Below are 6641 nucleotides of genomic sequence, written 5' to 3' on the forward strand. Positions count from 1 at the left end.
TTCTTTCAGTCCCCTGAGTCATAAAGGTACTGGAGCTGTCAAAGCCTGGTCTTAATTGGGTAGCAAGAATCAGTGCTATCTTAGGGAAAGATACCAGAGCTTCCAATGGGTGAATGCTTGCCCTGAGGATGACTTAACATTTTCAGATCACAGGAAAAGGCATTTTGGGGAAACAATCCAAAGGAAAAGCTACCAGGTGAGAACAGCTTTACCTTGGTCACTGAAAGGTGCCTTAACGGGGACTCCATCTGTAAGCTTTGCTCTGAGTGCTATTGTTCAGCTGCTTGCAAGACACTGGGGTTGGGCTTTCAAAGAATTAGCTTTGTTTGCACATGCACTCTTTAAATCCTCAAGAAAATAAGTTCTCACCTGTGTCTTCATTTATGTAAGTAAGTAAAGGTTCATTTCACAACATTCACAGTTTAGCTAGTGGCACCTATTAGATAAACCAGAAAGTCTAAAAACACCAAGGGCAAGTTGACAGTGACTGTGTATCATCATTTTAAAGTGAAAGCAAGAATATAGGATTGTGTTTGCAGTATTTATTCAGTAACTGAAAATGTTATAAGCACATACCCACTAGCAGATTTAGACTGTTTTGTTTTATGAGTGTCCTTTTTCATTGTTGTTGTTCTAATTTAAAAGACAGCAAGACAGAAAAAGAGAAAGAGGAGAGGGATCTCCCAGATGGTGGTTCACTCTGCACAATAGCCAGAGCTGTTCCAGGCTGAAGGCTGGAGCTCAGAACACTATCTGGGTATCCTACATGGGTGGCAAGAGTTTATTTGAGCCATGATCTGCCCTGTCCTAGGTGTACATTAGCAGGAAGCTGGAATCAAAAGTGGAGTCAGGGCCGGCGCCGTGGCTCACTAGGCTAATCCTCCACCTGCGGCACTGGCACACCGGGTTCTAGTCCCGGTCAGGGCGCCGGTTCTGCCCCGGTTGCTCCTCTTCCAGTCCAGCTCTCTGCTGTGGCCCGGGAGTGCAGTGGAGGATGGCCCAAGTGCTTGGGCCCTGCACCCCATGGGAGACCAGGAGAAGCACTTGGCTCCTGGCTTCAGATCAGCGTGGTGCGCCGGCCACAGTGCGCCGGCCGCGGCAGCCATTGGAGGGTGAACCAACAGCAAAAGGAAGACCTTTCTCTCTGTCTCTCTCTCACACTGTCCACTCTGCCTGTCAAAAAAACAAAAGTGGAGTCAGGACTTTTACACAGGCACTCTGATGTGGGATGCAACTATTGCCAGATAGTGTCTTAACTGCTATACCAAATAGCTGCTCCAGTAGACCTTTCTCCAGGCGTGCCTCTAAGAATATTCTGTAAGTTAACTGAACTGTGATCATTGTTTGGATTAAACAACATATTACATGTTGTTTCTTTTTTTTTTTTTTTTTTTTTTTTTTGACAGGCAGAGTGGACAGTGAGAGAGAGAGAGACAGAGAGAAAGGTCTTCCTTTGCCGTCGGTTCACCCTCCAATGGCCGCGTGCTGCGGCCTGCGCACCGCGCTGATCTGATGGCAGGAGCCAGGTACTTCTCCATGAGGGTGCAGGGCCCAAGGACTTGGGCCATCCTCCACTGCACTCCCGGGCCACAGCAGAGAGCTGGCCTGGAAGAGGGGCAACCGGGACAGAATCCGGCGCCCCTACCAGGACTAGAACCCGGTGTGCCGGCGCCGCAAGGAGGAGAATTAGCCTAGTGAGCCGGGGCACCGGCCGACATGTTGTTTCATACAGTTACATCCTACTCAGATTTGGGACAACCGTTTTATACAAATAATGATTTTAACTACTTGTAATGACATACTCTATCTTTGTATCTTAAAAATGTCCTCAGATCCTAAGATAACCAAAAAGAGACACAGATCTGTCAGGTTTTATAATTGCTGCTCTATCCTCAATACTCCTGGTCCCCTTTCCTATTTTTATTATTCCTTCAAGAAAACTATGTAACAGACTCTTAAATTTTACAGCAAATAACCTCTTTAAATTTGTCAACATTTTTACATATTTTGGATATGCAGAAAAAAATCAAAATCGGTATTGTCTCAGGGCCTGTGAGGTGGAGTAGTTGGCTGAGTCACTGCTTACAACACTAGCATTCCTTATGGATGTCTGTTAGAGTCTGACTGCTCCACTTTTGATCTAGCTTCCTACCAGTGTGTCTGGGAAAACAGTGCAAGATGGCCCAAGTGCTTGGGTCTCTGCACCTACATTGGAGACTCAGAAGAAGCTCCTGGCTCCTTGCTTTGGCCTGGTCCAGTCCCAGCCACTGTGGCCATTTCGGGAGCTAATCAGCTGATGGAAGATCTCTGTATCTCCCCACCCCTCTCTCTCTGCAACTCTGCAGTTCAAATTTAAAAAAAAAATAATGACACTTTAAAATATTGTCTCAAGGCTGTTTATCAGTTTAGCATTGAATAGTGATGTCAACATATAAATGAATATGCTGTGTTATTTTTGACAATAAAAACCAGTCATTTCTCCCTAACAAAATTTCCCTGGGCTAAAAATGTCACACAGGCCTAGACTAATACCTCATAACCTGTTCCCTCTGTCAGGGTTCTATTATAAACTGTTTCCTAAGCTCTTACTAACGGTTTGGTATATTTTCATTCTTTTACCTGATTTTAGAAAGAAAGATCTTTTTAAAGACAGGAGAATGTCCTTCCTCCCTCAGCTAAATGATCTGACCTTTTCTGTCTGGTCTCAGATTTGCCTGAGACACTGATGTGTAGAGAAAAGAACGCAACTCGCTTATTGCACAACTTTTACATGATGAATGTACTCCCACTCAAGGGAAATTTGAGAGAGATTTCATTGATCCTCGTTGTCTTAGTTGAAGCACAATTTCAAATCCCACTCTGCTTTGGAGTTGTCTCTTTAGACCCTTCTGTTCCAGAAAGCCAAATATAGCAAGAATGGAAGAAATTGCTCAGCTCTGTTATATAGACTTCTTCTCTCCCTATCTTTCCTCTCACCAACCACTAGATTCTAAGAGCTCCTTGTCCCCTTGCAGGGACAACGGTGTCCAGCACATCCCTTGATGCACAATTGAAATGTATCGCCCCTTTTGCAGCAGTGGTTCCAATATGTCTTGCAGACTTTGTGGTTTGGATGGAGACAGTGAGATCCTGTATCAGGGGAAAGGAAGTTTTCTTTGTAAATGATCAGCAGCAACAGGGTTTGGTTTAAGGAATCTGCCTAATGGGGGTTCTGTTTTCCTGGCAGTTAAATAATCTAGCAATCAGAAGATAGAGGGAAGACTCTGCATATGGGGGCTTGGGAAGATAACACAGAACTTCAGAATGCAGTCTAGGTAAGTAATTTGGTGGTTGTGACATTCTGTTCCAGTCTGGCTGTCTGCAACTCTTGAAGGTTTTTAAAAATCTTTGTTAAAACTTGTATATAAAAGAGAACTTATTACTCTATTATTTGACTGTTGTAATATACGCATATTACCATAAAATATAAAAACTGCATTCTTTCCTTTAAGGGATTTATATCCTTACAAAAAGCGTTACTGCCTTATCCAGTGTACCTTTATGAAATTAAAGAGGCGTGGTCCTGGAAAACTGATAAAATTTTTCAGTGTTTCATATAAGCTAAATGTTCTAAATAAACCATTCAAAATTTATCTATAACAGGCCAAATAATAAATGTTTCAGACTTTGCAGGCCATCGCATCTTTGTTGCAAGTAGTCTGTCCTTGCAGCAGGAAAGCAGCTACAGACAGTATGTAAATAAAAGGGCATGGCTGCGCTCCAGAACACTTTTTTAGAGAAACAGGTGGTGGGTTGCATTTGGCCCACAGACTCATAGTTTGCCAATATTTAAGCCATGTATCGAGGGAAAAAAATCTTCATGTATTTCTGGAGGCTCTTTTAATCAAAATGAAGTACTAGTGCTCATTTGTCTTGAGATGTCATCGTACTCTAGGCCATAAGCTATAGTAAAATAACATTCAAATAGTGAATAGATACTAACAGATATGACTATGATTCCATATAATTTATGAAATGTTCATATGCTATTTTTACACCAATCATGTAAAATATTAACAGTTAAGTAAGTTATCAGTGGTATTTTCTTAGACCTTTTGTCTCATGGAATTTCTTATACTGGAATTTTTGATTATGTTTTATAATATATAAGGGGATATTAGTCCTATGTCAGTCAAGTGCCTTGCAAATAATTTTATCATGCTGCTAGGGTCTTTCATTTGTTTATGACTTTTTATTGAGATTTAACATAATAGTCCATTTTGAATTTATTGATCTTTTCTTTTATGGTTTTCCTTTATAAAATTCATGCCACAAATAGGAAAGCATCTCACACTTCAAGGTATTTTGTACAGCTAGTTTTCTTCTAGCATTTTTATGATTTTTGTTTGTTTGTGGTTACTTTCAGTTTCTTTTTCAACTGAAAAGAGAGCATCAGCAGCGACTAACTGCTACCACAGAAGAGGACTCCTTCGAAGTCTCTGAGCACAGGGTGAGACTGAGGCAGCATCCACCCTTTTGAACAGGAAGGAAGCATCAAGAGACCGAAAAACATAAGCTGAGGCGGTAAAGAGCTGAGAGAGTTCAAGCTGAAATAACCTCTTCTCCATAATTACAAATGGCAACACATCTGCTGAAGGAGGGAGGCCTGAGAGGGGATCTGAGTAGAAATGAAACTGTTTCTAACCACAATGGTGCTGCCTGCGTCATGGAGTTCCTAGGCTAGTTAATGTGAAGATGCCAGTTCACCTTTGTTCAGTTATTAAGGGGATATTGGTAATCCCCTTAAGTTTGTCCAATCAGATTCTTTTAAAATTTCTATAACCTTTTTCTAACCACATACAAATATGAGGATACTTCAAAAAGTTTGCAGAGAAATGGAATTAAAAGTATGAGTTTTAAGACCAGTGTTTGGGGGCCAGCGCCATGGCTCACTTGGTTAATCCTCCGCCTGCAGTGCAGGCATCCCATGTGGACGCCATGTTCTAGTCCCGGTTGCTCCTCTTCCAGTCCAGCTCTCTGCTGTGGCCCAGGAAGGCAGTGGAGGATGGCCCCTGCTTGGGCCCCTGCACCCTCATGGGAGACCAGGAGGAAGCACCTGGCTCCTGGATTCGGATCGGTGCAGCATGCCGGCTGTAGTGACCATTTGGGGGGTGAACCAACGGAAGGAAAACCTTTCTTTCTGTCTCTCTCTCTCACTGTCTAACTCTATCTGTCAAAAACAAAAACAAAAAAACAAAAAAAAAACCAGTGCTTAATGTAGTGATTAAATCACCACTTGGTACAGCCACATCCTATATCAGTATCTAGGTTCAAGTTCTAGCTTACCTTTCCATACCAGCATCCCTACTAGTGTACATCCTAGGAGTTAGGAGATGATGGTTCAAATATTTGGATCTGTGACACCTGTGTGGAAGACCTAAATTGAGTTCCTGGCTTTGACCTGACATGGTTTTGACTTGACATGCTGTTGTAGGCATTTGGGGGAGTGAACCAGCAGGAGGGATAGATAGATCTCTCCCTCTCTCTCTCTTCTCTCTACCAATCAAATAAATAAATAACTAGTTTTTAAAATATGAGTTTATGTTGGTGCAAAACTTTTTGAAATCTAGGCATAGTTTTTTTGCATGAATGTTATCTCATACTTTAAATTCCATTTTCCATAAACTTCTTGAGGTAGATTCATGCATAATTATAAAATGAACTGCATATTTCCCATATGCCCTTACCCTTAGTGAAAATACACATGTCAATCTATGACTCATGTAATTAAAAATTCCATTACTAATGGGAAATTAAATGAATTAATAAAACTATCTTACCTACGTAGTCTCTTGAGTTTCTTTCTGTAACATGTTAAATTACAATAAAGCCTTGGCTACCTAAAACCTCAGAAAATGAATCATTTTTGCTAGTTGAAAATCTGTCTAGAAAATGTTGCTGCTGTCTGATGTTATAATAAGTGCTATCTAAATTTGAAATGTACAGGAAATACTGAAAGAATAAATTAAAAACACAGTAACTGAAAACTTAACATTTTGGTTTATAATCCTCTTGTCTTTTAATCATGTAATTATTGTATACATTCCACAAGTCCTGGATTCTGATGACTGTTTTAACTTATAGCTCCACTGAGGCCTCAGGTATTCTGTAAATTACTGCCCAAGGAATAAGAGATTATATAAGAGAGATCAATATCTATTTGATGAATAATTTTCCTCTCTCATTTAATGGTTTTTGATGGGAGTTTTTGATCTCTTGCTAAAGTGGCTGCAATGCTACTGGGGTCCATAGTTGCCTAGGAAGTTGCTTTCTTGATAAATTCCCTGAAAGTTTACTGGTTTGGGGTTGTTTTCCTGTTTATCCCAAAGGTGGGAGAAAGGATGTTCAGGTTCATGACCCCTGGGGCTGCATAACACGGCTGCCTGTCTGCCCAATTAATTAGAAAATAAAGCCTTCAGCTGCATTCTCCCAAACAGTTTGGTCACTGTCCAGAAACGATCTTCCTCTTTGTGGCAAACATTGCCCTTTGATGTGTCAGCAACGAGCAAAGCCCCAGCAGTGACTTCTGCATCACTAACACATTTCTGCTGTCTTTGTCAATTTGCACTCAGGCTTCTATCTCTGCTGTCCCAAGTTTCCAG

The 6641-nt window shown here is 41.2% G+C and overlaps 1 long non-coding RNA gene across 1 annotated transcript; it reads left to right on the top strand.

The window, feature by feature from the left end:
- The first annotated feature begins 1405 nt into the window (after positions 1-1405).
- LOC103350421 (uncharacterized) lies at positions 1406-6031 on the top strand. Its single transcript, XR_007924577.2, has 3 exons — positions 1406-1526; positions 3227-3314; positions 4406-6031. It is a non-coding gene; the product is annotated as an uncharacterized lncRNA (long non-coding RNA).
- Positions 6032-6641: the final 610 nt, after the last annotated feature.

Source organism: Oryctolagus cuniculus, chromosome 4 (assembly GCF_964237555.1).
Source record: "Oryctolagus cuniculus chromosome 4, mOryCun1.1, whole genome shotgun sequence".
Lineage (NCBI taxonomy): Eukaryota > Metazoa > Chordata > Mammalia > Lagomorpha > Leporidae > Oryctolagus > Oryctolagus cuniculus.